Source organism: Castor canadensis, chromosome 13 (assembly GCF_047511655.1).
Source record: "Castor canadensis chromosome 13, mCasCan1.hap1v2, whole genome shotgun sequence".
NCBI classification, from domain to species: Eukaryota; Metazoa; Chordata; class Mammalia; order Rodentia; family Castoridae; genus Castor; species Castor canadensis.
Genome location: NC_133398.1, coordinates 41028131 through 41045968, shown reverse-complemented (window position 1 = coordinate 41045968; position 17838 = coordinate 41028131).

Below are 17838 nucleotides of genomic sequence, written 5' to 3'. Positions count from 1 at the left end.
TAATACTGCAATAAAGATGGGTATCAGGTGACTTTTTTGTAAGTAGACTCACAATCCTTCAGGTATATCCTTAGGAATAGTATTACTGAATTGTATGGCAGATCTATTTTTAGTTTTTGAGCAGCCTCCACACTGTTTTCCATAGTGGTTGTAATTAGTTTACATTCCCTCCAGCAGTGTATGAGGGCTTCTTTTTCCTCAAATTCTCGCCAACATTTGTTGTTGTTTGTGCTCTTTTGTTTTCTTTTTTTTTTCCATTTATTCATATATGCATACAATGTTTGTGTCATTCCCCCCCCCCCCCCGCCTTCCCCACACCCCCTCGCTTCCAGGCAGAAACTGTTCTGCCTTTATCTCTAATTTTGTTGAAGAGAGAGTATAAACAATAGCTCTTGATGGTAGCTATTCTAACAGGAGTAAGGTAGAATCTTAATGTGGTTTTGGTTTGCATTTCCTTTATGGCCAGGGATGATGAGCATTTTTTCATGTGTTTGTTAGCCATTTGGACTTCTTCCTTTGAAAAAGCTCTGATCAGTTCATTTGCCCATTTCTTCATACATTTCACACTAAGACTTTTGCTCAATCATCCATTTCATGTCATAAAGCACTTACCCACATCTTTTCTAGGCACAAGCTAGGATATAGGTAACAGCAGCTTGGAGAAGAGATCCAGAGGGACGAGGAGGGTCTAATTGTACTTCCCCTTTCTTCCCACATGCGAGCCCTGATAGCATTGCGGATAAGGCTAGGGATGTAGTGGTATCTAATTTGCCCACTGGTAGTAATGTGGCAGCTCCTTACTCTGTTAGGCACAACTTCTTGTTTTGCTAACACTTTTGTGGCAAAAAGCCAGCACTTCCCTCTGAGTGATGTGCTTTTAAATCCATTTTTTATGAGGTAGCATTTGTGAGATTGTCAAAACACCTTATGACGTTATGAAGTGACAGAGAAGCAGAGAAGCTGCATTGATGGTCCTGGGCCAGCCCCTCCAAGGGGAGAATGAATCTGTTTTCCAGTATTTTTTGAAGCAGTAACAAAACAAGTCCATGGTAATAATAATAATTCATACTAAGTGTGAGTTAAGTCCTTCCCCTTGTGTTTTCTCCCTGTTTAAACGAGTTGAGTCGATTTTCTAGCACATACATAATTTTATGTTTTAAGTGGGAGGATACATATGAAATCCTGTGTTCTGGAACACAGAAAGGACTTGGTTAATACATTTTATCCTTGTCTGTAGTGCTACACAATACATAGAGTAAGCCTCTCCTGTCCAAAGCTATAATCATTCAAAGACAATCCCTACTTTTCTTTTCTACAAATAGTCTGAGGAACATGATATTTGATTCCTCCTATCTTGACTATTTCCATAAAATAAGAAAGGGATCAAGACTTTGAAAAGAAAATCAGTGAAAGCTTAGAAAAAAAGCCTGGAAATCAAATATTCACATGTAGCTTCTAGTTCTAGCACTTCATCAAATTTCATGATGATATAGGCATCAGTTTTATCAACTAGAATCTATTTTTGCTTTTATAAAGTTAAGAAACTGCACAGCATTGTCTTGTATATCCCATTGCAGAACTCTCAATTTTGAGTCAATTGAAAAATCAAGAACTCTATGTACCACCATCTGAGTGATTTTAGTAAAATGATAACCACTTATTCCCTGTGAAAAAGAAAGCCACAACAGGAAAACAGAGTTGTGACTGACACCTCTGAAAAGACACTTGCACCCACAAAATATAAGCATCTACTATAAATATTTGAGAAAAAGACAATCCAATCAAAAAAGCAAGTGGCTTGACCAGACACTTCAAGAGGGAGGGTAGATAAGAAAGAGTAACACAAATAAGGTGAATTTGATCAAAGTACATTATATGTAATTACAAGTATCATAATGAAACCCTTTGTACAATTACCTAATAAACAAAGTTTCAAATTCACCCAATAAACAAAAATAAAAACTATAAATCAAGGAAAAAAACATGGACTAGTCATGGTTGGCCCACACTTATAATCCCAGCTGCTCAGAAGGTGGAAATGGGGAGGGTCATTGTTCCAGAGTGACTCAGGCAAAGAGTTAGTGAGGCTTAATCTCAATAAAACAAGCCAGGTATAGTGGTAGGCAGCTGTCATCCCAGCTATGCAGGAGGCAGTAGGTAGGTAGGAGAATTGCCTTCCAAGGTTGGCCCTGGGCATAAAAGCGAGACTGTCTCTAAAACACAAATGAAAGCAAAAATGGTTCACATGGTAGAGTTCCTTCCTAGCAATCTTAAGGCCCAGAGTTCAAACCCCACTACCACCAAAAATAGAAAGGAAAAAAAAAATCAACACTGAAAACTTTTCAGAAACAAGTGAAAAACTATGAAAATCCATGTATACATGAAAGAATATCAAGCAATTCATAAACACCTTTGTCTCTTTTTCCCTGTATTTTAGTTAAGTAGTCTCTAACTATGTCTTTAGGGTCACATAACATAGTTCATATCTCTGACAATCAGATACTTGAGGTTAAAATTACAATGAGAACTTTCCGTTCCAACCAGGATGGAGTTACTGAAAGTAGATTTGCCCTCCCACCTGAACAAACTAAAAATGGACAAAGTATATAAAGCTACAGTTTTCAAAACACTGGACATCACACAGCGTAGAAGAGAGATCTTTGATATATGGGAAACAATCAAGAGGAGACATTCATAGCCCTAGTTTACCACTTCTGGAGAACTCCCAAGCTATATTGCTGGAAGAAAAGGCCAAAGTGGAGCCCTGCTTGAATCAAACAGATGGCTCTGACAAATCGGAGAGCTCAAGATGGCTGGAATTCTCAGGAGAGATTATCAGAGAAGAGAGAGCTGCAAAATGAGCAAACTCCACAAAGCTGCCTCCTTTACTCTTCTAACACATAATTTAAAATATCTTCATTCCTCTGTAAGTAACATGTGTTTTCCCCCTGTGGCTATTTCTGAGAGTTTTTTTCTCCTCTCTGCTTTGAACAATTTGATTTTGACTTGACTTGTGGTTTTCTTTATGTTTCTTGCATTTGAATTATGTTGATCTTCTTGCGGGTTCTCACCATACTTGGGAAATTTGTTCTGATTCCTCACTGTCCCAGCACTGTGGTTCTCACTTCTACTTCAGGGTCCTTGAAGTTACCTCACTGCTCACCAACACTGTTTATTTCTTTATTTGCTCAGATTTTCTTCTTTTTGCTGAATTTCCTTGTCGATTCTTTCCACTGCTATGTCCATTTACTTTACTATTTTTTTTCTTTTTTAAAAGTCTAATCTGTAACTAATCCCATCCTGGGAATTTCTCTTCTCAGACATGATATTTTTAATCTCTATCAGCCCAGTTTGGAACTTTTGTGTAACTTCCATGACTTCTAATTCTGAACATATAGAATAGAAACACTGTTTTAATGTCCTTGTCTATTAATAATAACATCTGTGTCAATTTTTAGTTATTTTCAATTGACTGCTTATTATACTAGAGGTTGCATTTTCCTATTTTTTCCATGTATAGTAATTTTTATATTGGGATGCCTGGCATTGCCAGTTTTACCCTGATATTCAAAATATTTTTGAATTGAGTAAAACTACCAACATGACATATTAAAATTTGGTGAATGGTGCTAAGCATGTTTTGTTCATTAGAAAAAAAAAGGAAAGTTCTCAAATTAATTTTTAAGACACTCAGGGAAACTTGAGAAAATTAAACCCAAAATAAGCAGAAGAAATGAATACTAAAAACCAAGATAGAGTGAGTGAAATAGGAAAAATGTACAAAGGATCAATGAAACAGAAGAAAGTGTAAAAAAGATGAATCATTCTCAAAATAATTAAAAGTAAAAGAAATTGGCAAAATAGTAGAAACTAGTGACTGAAATCACATCAGTAGTGGCCTGAAGTTGGGGGAAGTAGGGTAGGGTAAGGAAGTAGAAAGTATAAAGGATTGCAAAAGAAGAGAAAGCTTTTAGGGTTGGTGAATATACATTCATTACTTTTATTGTCATTATGCCTTCATGATCACATGCATATTCACAATCAATTAAATTTTACATTTAAATATTTGAATTTATTGTCTGTCAGTTTTCAATTAAGCTACTATTAAAAACTGAAGTGAGGAACCAATTGACAAATGACATGTGTATAAAGTTGATCTAAATAAGGTATAAAAGCAATAAATTCAATGCAACTTAAATGTCAAGGAACAGGGGACTTGGTAAATTATATCCATCTAGTTCTTAGGGAAAAAAAAACAGAATCTCTTTATGGATGGCTCTGAAATATTTCCATGATATATTTTTAAGAACTCCTCATCCCCACACACAACCCTAACAGAACAAAACAAAATGCAAGCTGTATGTATTATACATTTGTATTTTTAAAAACTGACAAAGAACATTTGTTGGGTCAGGCAAGTATACATAATAAAACAAAAACTTTGATTAACATCAACATTGTGACATGAGTTTCTAGAATAAAGGGGAGTGAGGGTAAATTTTATTAAAGATCATCTTAATCCTTTAATCTTTGAAACATGTAAATATCTCACCTATTCAAATATATTTTTAAGAGCCCCAGCAGTAATGTATCTGACTAAAATTCAGTGAAGGTCCAGATTCAGACAGCTTGTTTGACTTTGGCCAACTTAGTTGAACCCTATCTCTTAATTTCCTCAAAAGTGAAACAGGTATAATGATGGTGTCTGCTCATAGGATAACTGTGAGCATTGAGTGAGCCCTTGTCACAGAACCTGTCACATAGTAATCATATAGTAGTAAGTTTTTTTTCAGTAGCAGTTTTTAGATATTACTACTGTTACCTATTTAAGTTAGCGATCTAGTAGATTGCTCATGAGGGCTATTGGGTTAAAATCCGTAAGTTATAAAATATCCTCAAACATTTGAAGATTGATTATCTTCATCTCTCCTTTCAGATTGGACTGACCCACTAACTCTAGAAAGTAAGCCCAATGTTTACAGGAGTACATGTATTGTTTGAAGTAGATGGTGCTTCAGAAGTAGCCAAGGGTTCAGGGACACAATGTGTCATCTACCCTATCCTAAAGGTCCATACAATGTGTTGCCATCATAAGTTATGAAATAAATTGTGAACGGACTCTGAATGGAAATACATGTATATATAAAATATATATATATATATCCATTATATAATGTATGTATCCATCATATAATGGATATAATCCGATTACACACACACACACACACATATATATATATATATATACACACATAAATTTGGTAATGTGTCAAAATTGTTTACTCTCCTCCACCTAGGATCTCCAGTATCAATTTTTTTCAGAGATGACTTTTTCTTGTTTAAAATATAGTAAGTCAAATGCATGCTAATTTTCCACAGAATGTTTAAAAGTCAAAATTGACTGAACACCTCCTACATGCCACATGACTTTATATTTATTTTTAAAAACAACTTAATAATATGACTAACAGAACTGTTTACTAATCAAAAAGAAAATAATTAAGAGGCATTAAGTCTTTTGCCCATGATCACAAAGTTTGTTTCATAGGAGGCAAGAATTGAATATGCATAATGGCATCCAGGTTATAGTACATTACAGCAAATAACTTTCGTCTGTCATTCGCTTTCTGAAGAATAACATAATTTCATTCTGCCTTATGGCTAAACAAAACACTGTGTACACATGCCACTTTTTCTTTATCCCTTCATCCATTAACAGACATCTAGGGTGATTTCATATCTTGCCTATTGTGAAAGCTGCCATAGTAAACATGAGTGTGCAGGTAACTCTAGTGTATGTTTACTCTGATTCCTTAGAGTACAGACTCAAGAATGGTATAGCTGGTACACAGAAGTGGTATATTTGGCCATTCAATTTTTAGTTTTTTGAGTAACCTCCATACTGATTTCCATTGTGACTGGGCTAAATTACATTCCCACCAATAGTGAGGAACACCAGCATTTGTTGTTTGTGTTTTCTTGATGATTGCCATTCTGACTAGGGTGATAGGGAACCTCACTGTACTTTTAATTTGCATTTACCTGATGGCTAAAAATGTTGAACAGTTTTTGTTGTATCCATTGGCCATTTGTACTTCTTCACTTGCCTATTTACTGATTGGATAATTATTCTTTTGGTGTTTGATTTTTTAATTCTTTATATTCTTGATATTAATCTCCTGTTGGAAAAGATTTTCTCCCACTCCATAGTCTGTCTATTCACTGTGGTAATTGTTTCTTTGCTGTGCAGAAGCTTATTAATTAGGTAGAATTTCATTTGTCAATTATTGCTCTTATTTTCTGAGCTATTGGAATCCTGTTGAGAAAGTCATTCCCTTTTCAGTAGCCTAAATCTTGAAGTGTTTCCCATGTTTTACCACTAGTACTTTCAAAGTTTTAGGTCTTAGATTAAGATCTTTGATCCATTTTGAATTGGAAATCTGGCCTCCTTAAAGAGCTGTGGCTGAAAAACTGTCCTTCTTGATGTTTCCAACTTCCCTGAACAAAGTGTGAATAAATTTACCAGTGCTTCTGAGAACAGTTTGAACACTAGTAGACTGCTAACTTTCCAGTGTTTTTAAAATAAGGACTTCTAGATGGCTTTACATCTTCTCAAAAAAAATGAATGAAGATAACTAAATTTCATACATTTTAATTCTCAGAGATTCTGCTAGGTTCTTTCATGTATTTCATTTAATCCTCAAAACAAACTTCTAAGGTAGATCTTATTTTAATTTTCACTTAATGGATGAGCCTATTAGGCACTAAGTAAAAATTAAATTTCCCAGAGTTACACAGCTAAGATGTAGGTAAAGTTATGATTTGAATCAAGCTACTCTGATTTTCCAGGACTATGCTCTTTTTCCTTGCTTAAGAATCAGAAATCAGAATGCTTCTCCTAGATAATTATTAATAACTGATTGGCATTAAGAACCAAGAGACTTACAAAGAGCTCCTTTACCCATAAATGTGACAAACATTACTTACCCTAGACTTTTAATTGTAGATCTCTATGCTAGTCATTTATTTATTTAAGTGCCTTATTTCCTTAATTTCTCTTGTGAATTTTTTCATTTCTCACTCACCCATTGCTATTTTATTTCATTATCTTTTATGTATTCAGTGCTATCTGTCTTGCATCTCTTCCATAAATAAATAACTACATGTAAAATGCATGCAAAAGCAGTCACCTCAGAATCAGGAAGGTGAACAGTATGACATATAAGTAATAAAACTGTGATTACCAAGTAATTACTTCATTACATTTCCATTACTCCTTAATTAAAAATTCATTGTCAATAGTTAAAAATGTCTACAAAATCATCATCAATTTATCATGTTAAGGATTTTTAAATTCTTAAATTTTGAATAGTATTTATATCAATATAAATAAATTAATCTACCAGTTAGGAAAGTCAATGAGGCAGCCAGAATTGACTTTATAAAAGTAAATTCTTGGTCAATTCATCATTTACAATATATCTTAAAAAGAGTGACCTTTTTTTGAGAACAGTGGCTCAAGCCTATAATCCTAGCTACTAGGGAGGTAGAGATCATGAAAACTGCAGTTCCAGACCAGTCTGGGCAAAAAGTTGTCAATACACCATGTTGACCAATGGCTGGTGCACCGGTCATCCCAGCTACTTAGGAAAGCACAAATGTAAGGAAGCACAAATAGGGACATGACTTCCCAGACTGGTTGGACATAAAGCAAGACCCTATCTCAAAATTAACTAATATTAAATGGACTGGAGATATGACTCAAGTAGTAGAGCCTCTGCCTAGCAAACATGACACCTTGAGCTCAATCCCAAGAACCACTAAATCAAATCAAATTAAATAAAAAAGGAATGGCTCATCAAATTTCCTTTCCCTCCATGGATCTAAAATTTAGGGCTTAAAATGACTTTGTAGGTAATGTCGTGTTTTGTTTTTGTTTTTTAACTAATGAAGGGTTTAAGTTTTGAGGAGGATTAGTAATTGCTGAGATCACACTGCTTGCTAGACTCAGTACTAGGACTAGATTTCAGGTACCTCAATATTAATTCTTTGATATTGCTAATGTGGCCTCACTATAGTTTTCCTAGAAAAAGATTTTGATTCTTATAGCTATTGTGGTAATTTACTAAATATAAATTACTACCATAGAGTATAGTAAATTCTTATTTTCCTAAAAGTGAAAGATCAAGTATTTTCTACAAAATTCCTTCTACATTTTTGAAATTTCATCTTATGTGATGGGTAAATGGTTGGAGAGTACATGATAGAAACTTACAGAAAAAACAAAAAACTCAGCCACTCTGAACTGGAATGGCCAGCCACATGTGGACACCCTTTTCTTTTTTTTGGGTTTTGAGTTCAGCCACACAAACCACCATGATGAGAAGACATGAGAAATGTAAGTCATTTTCTCCACAACAAAAACAACTAATAATTTTTAAAAATTAATTTAATTTAGGTAAGAGGGTATTTTGAGAGCATCTACTTCACTGGTACATCAAGCTAACAGTACAATCATTGAAAATTTTTCAAAACAAAATTTTGCTGAGAAAGATGTTTTCCTTGTGGTGGTTAAGGCTAGCACACTAGGGAAAAGATCAAAGGTAGAAAGAATGCAAGTGTTTATAATGGTGTAAGCGTGTTGGTGGTGGTAGTGGTTTTATTTCTTTGGTTTGTTTGTAGGTAAAACTAAAATTTGAGGGTGTATTTTCTTACTCAGCAGAAAGGATATTACATTTAGGTTTCACAAGGACTACTTATTGAAGACCAAGTGAATATTTTTATTTTATAATTTGCTAGGACAAATATATCAAGTTACAAGACAGATTTGCTGCCAGTAATAACTGAGTTGTCTGTGGAGCTTGGGGAAAAAAATAACACAAGCACTTAATGCAACATAATACTTCTACCTTATTTGATTTTCAGTATGTTCCTGGTGACTAAAAAAACTATATGATTCCTTTGTGATTAAATAGTGTTGTTTTTCTGGTCCAGATGAACCAGATACTTTTATTATTCATAATCTAAAGCTGTTGGATCTTAGCAAACAGTATGCATGCAGGGAGGATTTGCAATAGAAGGTCAGCTCTCTGTAGGACTTAATGAGAGAAAGTACATTGAGGGAAGTGCAGCTGGCACTCTCTTCAGCACAGCCTACTTGCCCATGTTTTCAACAAGCAAACAGACATCCCTCAGTCACTGATAGGGCAAGTAGTAGAGAGAAAATCATGCTTTTAAAGGCAGCTATGATTTTTGCCTCTCAGATCTAAGAATAAAGGAACTGTCCACGATCTCTGCATTTAGCTGTGAAAGTAAGAAGCCTGTGCTTTGATTCACTTTATGCTGACCTACCTAAACATGTCTTAGACAATGTTTATTGTCTTAATTATAAACAATCTTATTTTATAAGATACATTTCCCTAATAAATCATTTCCTCACAAAAATTAATTTGAATGTAGCCTATGGTTCATTTTGCATTTAATTTTAACTTTACACAACTAAAACACTAGGTGTGCTTCCACTTACGACCAAATAGAAAAACAGTGATTGGAGTTACCATCACACATGAAAATGCCAAATAAAATTGATGAAAAACATGAGACAATTGCTAAAGATGTTAGACATTAAGCAACAGAGGTTAATGATGTGTGAGAAAGGGAAAACAAATAAAATACGCCATGACTGCCTTAGTGTAGGGAATGGAGAGTTTTCAGATCTCAGTGCAGAAACTCATAAGAGCCCAGGATTTTCAGGGAATGAAGGTGATGGAGTTGTACTTCAAGAAACTATGATTGCCAGAGGTTACAATTGCAGAGAACTAGAGAAGAGAATGCTGTCACAAAAAGGGGGCTCTGGAAATAAATGGAAATATAACAAGTCTTTAGTTATGTACTATGCTAGTTCACTTTCTATTGCTCTGTCAAAATATGAGAGATAATATATTTAAAAAGTAGAAATGCTCATTTTTTTACTCCATTTTGGAGATTGTAGTCCATGGCCAGTTGGCCCAGTTGCTTTTAGGCGTGTGGTGAGGAAGTGCATTAGAGCAGGAAGTACATGGTATAGAGAGTGAGCTGCTCATCTCCTGGTGGCTGGGAGAGGAAGGGACTGGTGTCCCATTATCCCCTTCAAGGGCATGTACCCAGTGACCTAATTTCCTCTTAAAAGTTCCACCACCCCCAATAGCACTACAGTCTGGGACCACGCCTTTAACATATGGGATTTTGAGGGACACTTAAGATTTGCAGTACAGCACATACTAATCAGCATATATGTATAAGGTAACTACCCAAGGTCAGGGAAACAAATACTCAAAAAGATCAGAAGAAATGATGTCTGGAGCTCACAGTGGGCTATAACTAGGTGTAATCTGCTTGTATTTGTTTTGAGTGTGTTCCCCAAAGTTTGATGTGCTGGAAAGTTGGAGCCCAATGTAGAGTGTTGAGAGTTGGTGGCATCTTTAACAGGTCTGGCCTAGTGGACATTTGTTACGGTTGATAATGAAATGTTATCTGCATGTTCATGTGTTGGAGACTTGGACCCCAGGTGGTGGCAATATTTTGGAAGGTGATGGAAACATCAGGGGATGGGCCCAATTGAAGGAAGTATGTCACTGACAGCATATTCTTTGGGGCCCTACCTTGTCTCTGGCCTCTTCCTCTCTTGCATTTTAGTCACCATGTGGTGACTAGCCTCTGCTATAAGCTTCTGCCACCACAATATTCTTCTTACTTCAAGCCCCAAACAAAGAATACAGTTCACCATGACATGAAACCTCTGACCCCCATGAGTCAAACTTAATCTCTTCTCCTTCAAACTGTTTTTCTCAAGTATCTGTCATAAGAGCAAAAAGTCTGACTAACTTAGAGTTAATTAGGTTACTGAGGGTGTCAGCCTTGGAAGAGATTAAGGCTGATCTTGTAGAGTGACTTACCTCTCAAAATAGTAGATTTTTGTAAACTGAAGTCACCTTATATTCTTGGTACTATTTGCTTGCAGCTATTTGCCTTCTTGCTTTTCCCTATAGTGAACCAGCTAAGGGGCTCCTAACCACAAGTTGAATGGTTGGGGCCACATAGTCTTGGACTTTCAACCTACAAAAATGTGACCTCAATAAATTATTTCCTTTATAGACTCTTTTAGTAAGTGTCTGGCATTTTGTTATAGCAACAGAAAACAAACTAGTACATAGTCCTAGCAGCCAGAGGAGTCAAGGTAATATCCCTGGTAATAGCTAATTGCCTAGGTAGTCTAAATGAAAGATTACTCCAATCATGCCTGACACAGAGTAAAAGCACACTTCAAGAGGATTGCCTTTCAAAGTAGGTAAGTATATTGTATAACAAAACTCAGGAATATTCATAGGATATATAAATGTGTATGTGTATACAGATAGATATTCATATACAGCAGAAACACTTAAAATGTGCAGTGTCCCAATTTCAATAAAATTGTTAAACACTTAAAAAAACAGGAAAATACAGTTAAATAAAATATGTTACCAGGAATAATTTTTAAAATGACACAAATGTAAGAATTAGTGGACAAATATATTTGAATATATTATATATATTCAAAAGGGTAAAGAAAGAGAATATTGGGTAAAGACATGGAATATACAAAAAGACAAAATCAAACTTTAAGAAATGAAAAATATATCTTAGATAAAAAGGTGTACTGGATAGATTTAATGGCAGATTACACACTGTCCCTTAATGATATTAAGGGACAGCAACTAAAAGCCATCTAAAATCAAGAACAAAAATTATCGAGAAAAAATGATCTGAGTTATGTTTGGGCAAAGCTTTAAGAGGCCTAATCTGTTTTCCCTGAAGTTAAAAAGAAAGGAAGGAATCAAAACTTAAATAATATAAAAATAAAATTTGTTGAAAACTATAACCCTACAGATGGAAGAAGCTGGACAACTTCTAGGAAAAAGAAACATGAAGAAATCTCTAGTGGAATTGGAGTATAGTTCAGTAGTAGAATGCATGCCTCTCATGTGCAAGGTTCCAGGTCTAATCCCCAGCACCACAAAAACAAGAAAATTACACTAAGACATGCCATTCAAATTTTCTTAAAATCCAAAATAAAGTGAAAATTCCAAAAAGCAGTCAGAAACCAAAGTCACATTATCCACAGAGACAAAGATAAAAACAAGAGTTGATTTTGCACCAAAATTATGCAAGCTAGAAAACAATGAAGCAATATCTTTAAAATATTGAAAAAAGTCAATCTACAATTAGGTAACCTACAGAAATATTTCTCAGAAGTGAAAGTGAAATGGAGTCTTCCTCAAAGAAGAGCTGAAAGATATCATGACCAGTAGTCTAAGCACTAAAAGACACTAGCAGTATTCAGTTAAATGAAAAATTAAATTAAAATAGAGAAAAATAAAAAAACACATGCTAGCATTTGAAGTATATGAACCAAACTAAAAATCTGGTCTGGTGTGTGTGTGTGTGTGTGTGTGTGTGTGTGTGTGTGTGTGTGTGTGTGTTTGTGTGAGAGAGGAAGAGACAGAGATTATTAATACTTCCAGTTATGAAAGAGTGACATTTCTGAATTATTTTCTTAGAAACTTTCATCTGCATATGACACATAATGGATAATACACTATAAATAAGTAATATTGATATTGGCTTAAGGTATACAAGGCTGGTTTATTGCTCAAAAACCATAAATTTTATTCACCATTTTAGTAAGGTAAAGAAATATATGTGGTCATCTCAAAGAATAAAGAAAACTATCCAACATTCAGTCCTGGATAACATCTCAGCAAATCAGAAATAGAAATAAACTTTCTCACTAGGTCAAGTGGCTCATGCTTATAATCCCCGCTGTTCAAGAGGAAGAGATAGAGAAGATTACAGTTCAAGGCCAGCCCAGGAAAATAGTTCACAAAACCCCATCTCAACCCATAAAAAGCTGGACGTGGTGGCTCGTGTCTGCCATCCCAGCTTTGTGGGAACCATAAGCATGAGGATCATGGTCTAGGAAGAAATAAATGCAAGACCCTATTGGAAAAATAAGTAAAGCAAACATGGTTGAGAGTGACTCAAATAGTATAGCACCTGCCTAGCAAGCATAAGTCTCTAAATTCAAACCCCAATAACATGCTCCCCCAAGAGAAATAAACATGCTCAATTTTAAAAGGTACCTGTCAAAAACCATAATTAATATTATAATTAATGATAATGTCTGAAGTTTTTATCTTAAGATCAAGAGATAAATACACCGAGGCAGGAGAAATTAAGTTAATTTCACAACATTACTGTCCAATATCCAATGGACTTCAGGAAAAATATCTTCATGAATTGCCACTAACATTTACAGGACTCTGCATAGGGGGTTTCATTATGAGAGACTTTGACTTTGGTCATATTTTATATAGGTTACTTTTTTATTTTGTTTCTTTTTGTTGTTTTTTTGTTTTGTTTTGTGGTGCTGGGGCTTAAACTGGAGCCTACAACTTGAGTCACTCCACTAGTCATTTTTTGTAATGGGTTTTTTTGAGATAGGGTCTTGCAAACTCTTTGCCCTGGCTGGCTTTGAACATTGATCCTTCTGATCTCTGCCTCCTGAGTAGCTAGGATTACAGGTGTCAGACACCAGTGTCCAGCTTATTTTGCTTTTTAACCATGAACTAAGTAATTTTATAAAATGTTCAATGTCATCCAGTATTTTCTGTAAGAAATATAACTTTACCCAGGGAAGACAATAGTGTCATAACCCAATTGGTAGTGAAGGGCAAAAGCACCTTCTAATTTTCTTGAACACTGAACACCCATATAAGAAGAATCCCTTGCTTTTAAAATTAGCCATAATTGGAGAGTATCACATTGTAACTAGTGATTGCTTTTGGAATCTTCTAGAAAATATGTGTAGTGGGGCTACCCTTGCAGGGCAGTAAATGGACAGATAGTTCTTGGAGCCCAAGAGAACACCATGTGAAATTTGCTTGGTGAGAAGTTCATTATTCAGTTCAGGTAAAACAGCCAGCTGGTGAAACCCAGCAAGGAGGAAACTGAAGTAATAAATACCCCAGTCTCACTCTTCTCTCTTACTCTAGCCTCCAGTTGATGTCTTCCATTGACCAAACCTAATCAAAAGCCAAAATCAAGATGCAGTGCAAAGAAATCTGCCTTTGCACTATGCAAAAGGCAGAGAAAAATAATGGATCTGGTGGAATAGACAGATACTATCCAACCATCCCTTTTACTCCGCTTGTTCTTTTGATCAGGTAAAATATGTGGTGAAAGAGAATCCCAAGAACGATGATATCAATGTACCTACACTACCACCTTGAACCTGAAATAGCCATCATCACTGTTCTTCACACAAAGTAGTAGAGAAGGAATGTTGAAAAAGGAATGATAGAAACATAACTGTTTCTGCTCCTGCTTCTACAAGGCCCAGATGATCAAAGCTACCTTATTCTACCATCCAGTTCATATTCCCTTAGCCTCTGCCATAACCTTCATTCAATGGTCTCCAATTCTTGATAGCATGTTTCAAAATTCATTCCTTTAGAATCTGAGTCTATCACTCATGGTGGCTGTATAAGACAGGACTAATACATAGTTATCCTTTCTTGGTCCCCAAATTTAACAACAACCCAGCTGCATAATGATCAGTTTCCATTATTCTAGCCAATAGAATGAGTTGTTTTTTCAAGCAAAAAAGAGCTTGAAATGCCCAGGAGGTACTATTGGTTTCCAATATAATAGAACCATGACCATACCCCACAATCCTTGATAGAAGCATTCTACCACTGTGTGCTAGGACTTCTAAATACACGAAGATCAAGAGAAAGAAAAGCACTGGTGTCATACAAAATTTGGGGACATTCTCATCTAAAGGACTTTGTACCACACAATCCCTGAACTCAGGCTTTGGGAAAATGCTACCATAAATCCATTTGTTTAAAGCATATAGTACTTTCCATAGAACAGAATCAAAACTTAGTCTTAAGCCAGCATTCCATGTATACAGAGATATCCGCCAGCAAAGATTGTTGGAAAATTGCTTATTTTTATTTCCATGTATGTGAACCATCTTCATATGTCCCTTTGCGTTAAAACACAACCCACTGTCTAAAGCAATTTGGTATAGGATAGATGGCAATGAAAAAGTCTTTCTGTTTATAGGAAAATCCCCATTAAGTTAAAACTTGATGCCAAAGCTGTATGGGAGTGTGAATCATTTATTTATTATTTCTGTTTCCTGGGTCTCCTGGAACACCTTTTCATATATACCATTTCCATTTTTAAACTGAAATACAGCTATGTATTTTGTTATTCATTGATCAAATAATACCTAGCTCTTGAAAGCCAAATTGTCATGTGGTGTCTTAGAGTCAAGGATTCATTCCCACCAAGGTCTAACAGCAAAGCTGAAGCCACAGTGAGGCAGCAAATGAGGAACATCATTACAAAATAAACCATGGTCTTACTACAAAACCCTAGGGAGGTTTGAGGCTTGCTATATAATTCTGTAGAGCATTTTGCCTAAATCTGATCTTTCCAGTAGCATTGGTTCTACTGAGTCATAAAACCCGAGTAGTAGAGCAGCTCACACACAACCTAGGCCTGTCTCAAAACTCCTTTCTTGTTGAGCTCTGGTGGCTCTCGCTTGTAATCCTAGCTACTCAGGAGGCAGAGATCAGGAGTATTGCAGTTCAAAAACAGCCCAGGCAAATAGTTCACAAGACCCTATCTCTAAAAAACACCCATCACAAAAAAAGGCTGACAGAGTGCTCAAGGGATAGGCCCTGAGTTAAGACCTCAGTATGAAAAAACCAACACCTTTCTTGCTCCAGGCTTCATTCAATACTGCAATGATCATTGAAGCAGCCTACCCCAGCATCATCTATGTCATCTCAGAAATCCAAAGTTCACCAAAGATTATTCCCTTCTTTATTCAATGAATGAAGTGGAAAAATTTGTTCTGCCTTTTAATGAGGATAACCTGGCATAGCACTAAGTCCTAGAATATTCAATATGTCAAGGACTCTAATCTTTTATGTATTGTTTATCTCCCTTCCTCTCTCCAGCACAAATCTTAATAGGACATGTAGGGTGCTTGCTTCACTAGATCCATCTAGTACAATGGCTCTGACATAATAGATGAACTTGATGTCCTGAGGGTATCAAGGTGATTAAGAACACTCTTTAGTGTATTTTAATTAAAGGTAGGAAATGTGACCTATCCCCAAGGCAAGATAGTAAACATACACTTTTACCCATGAAAAATGTTTCTTTACTGTTAGGGTTAAACAACAGGAAAAAAAACCTTTCAGTTGGAAATAAGAGATGTATTAACACATTCCAATAAAGATATCATATCTGTAATTGGTTTCATCTGTGAAAACACATTATAATTCTTCCCAACTCATCTGGCTTTTGCCCTGGCCAAAGAACTGAGCTAAGTAGGGATATGGTGGCAATCACTACCCTCTCATCTTTCAAGTTTATAGTGATGGAATTAATTTTTGTAATTTATCCAGTGATGCATTAAGGAGTCAAGATCTTGATGAAAGTTTTTGATGAAAGTGGATAGCTCCATTGGCCTCCTCTTGGACCTTTCTATCATCTTGTTACCTTACTGGTCAGGGAACCATTAGAAGAGAGAACTACCTATAACTATTCTTTCCACTCTCTATCTTAGGACTGGGGCAGTAACCAAAGTGTATATCTGTAATTCCACCAACATTTCTCTCTCAACACAAAGAGTTACAGATGTCTTTTTGTAAAGCTTCAGGAATGTTTGACAGATTAGAACTAGGCCAATATGTTGGGGTTCTCTTTCAAAGGACCAAGGCTAAGGGATTCTGGAGCTGTGAACCAACTTCAGTATGAGAACAATGCTAGTTAGTTTTCTGCTATCTCAGTCTAGAACTTTTCTCCTTCTATATGTAAGGCACAGTACAACAAGCATCAGCTTTCTTCCCTAAAGAACCCATGATCTACTGTACATAAGTACCTCTTTCTGTGGTCAAAACCTCTGACCTTATGATGTATTAAACATATGTTAGCACTAAGAGTCAAGTACTTTCATAGGCCATTATCACTCTGGGATTCACTCTTTATTCTTATGAAATCAAACCACCCAATTGTCCTGTAGCTTTTAGAACAAGCCATGGTACAGATTTTCATGTACCCTCATTGTTTGTCTTTATGCCTTGGTGAAGGGAGTTTTTTGTGAGCCTTTCCAAGTAAAGACATGATTAGAGAATGACTAAGAAAGCAGGTAATAGATTCAGTATTCTTATTTCCTTTAACTTCCCAATTCCTTCATCTGTCATATACCAGGGAAGTTCTAGCATTTCAACTACACTGAGTACAGGTTATAAAGTCCAGGATTCAAAGCACTCTAGTTAACACAGAAGATGCTATCATTCAAATCAATAGAAGGAGAAATAGGGTGAAAATATCTCAGCATCATATCATTGCATGAGATTAGGAAGATTCCAGTGATGCAAGGCATCATCTTTAGTTGAATTTTTGAGTGTTGTATTGCTTTTCTTTGATCACGCACACATGCCTCAGCATGACTTCAGCTACATAAAATGAAATACTTTTTAAATCATTAGTAATAAATATTCACAGTGTCCCTTCATTGAACTAAAAAAAGACCAAATTCCTTAGTAACACATAATTTACTATGTGAAACTATCGGTTCTTTAACATTTTACTGCTATTTTCAGTAAATGTAGACTCCTCAGTAAATTTCATTCTCTTTTGCTTTACAATGATTTTTATGGGATTATCTGCATGACTATTCTAAGATCTTTTATGTATTCCCTTGCTTAATGCATTTCTTTTTATTTACTTCTT